The 890-nt window shown below is 42.8% G+C and overlaps 1 non-coding gene across 1 annotated transcript; it reads right to left on the bottom strand.

Moving 5' to 3' along the window:
* Window positions 1-344: 344 nt before the first annotated feature.
* On the bottom strand, window positions 345-451 carry LOC138878787 (small nucleolar RNA R71). The gene has a single exon (XR_011402563.1). It is a non-coding gene; the product is annotated as a small nucleolar RNA R71 (small nucleolar RNA).
* Window positions 452-890: the final 439 nt, after the last annotated feature.

Raw genomic sequence — 890 nt, 5'->3', positions numbered from 1 at the left:
AAGGCCCAGTCTGGCAAATATGACTCAGGCTATTGTGAAGCCTGACATCACTGGCCACTTTGAGCTGAAACAATACATGGTGCAGCTGATCCAATCCACAGGGCTGTTTGTGGGTTTACCTCATGAAGACCTGCAGAGGCACATTCAGAATTTCTTGGAAATTATGAATACTTACAACTATCCGAACGTTTCCAAGGACTATGTCAGGCTGACACTTTTCCCCTTTTCACTGATTGGGGAAGCTAAGGAGTGGTTTAATAAAGAGCCAGCAAATTCAATCCGTACTTGGGATGATCTGGCGAGGAAATTCTTAATCAAGTTTTTCCCCCACTAAGAAAACAAAGGTATTGAGGAATCAAATTCTTGGGTTTGAACAACGAGCTGGCGAGACACTGCGTCAAGCATGGGAAAGGTACAAGAAGATGCTCAGAGACTGTCCTCATCATTGCCAGACAGACGAGGTATTGGGTCACACTTTTGTAGATGAGTTAGATGATGCTTCAAAGATGAATCTTGATTCAGCTTGTGGGGGTAGTTACATGGCCAGACCATACAATGAAATCCAAATCTTGTTGAATAACTTCACTACTAATGATAATAACTGGAAAGGTGAGGGTGATTCACGAAAGACAGTTAAGCAAAAATTAGTTGGGTTACTTGAGTTAGACGAAGTGTCAGCCATGAGAGCCGATATTACAAAGCTGGCCAATCAGATGACTAGGATGACAATGCAACAACCACATACAATGCAACATGTACAACAAATGACTATTTGCTGCGAACTCTGTGGCGACAGTCATATGAGTGATATGTGCCCCACGAATCCAGAATCCATCTATTATGTGAGACAATAGAACAGAAGTCCACCGAATCAGCATGCACAATACGGG

Source organism: Nicotiana sylvestris, chromosome 9 (genome assembly GCF_000393655.2).
Source record: "Nicotiana sylvestris chromosome 9, ASM39365v2, whole genome shotgun sequence".
NCBI lineage: Eukaryota > Viridiplantae > Streptophyta > Magnoliopsida > Solanales > Solanaceae > Nicotiana > Nicotiana sylvestris.
Note: the sequence above shows the minus strand (reverse complement) of the source record. Positions and strands in the feature narration are given on the sequence as shown.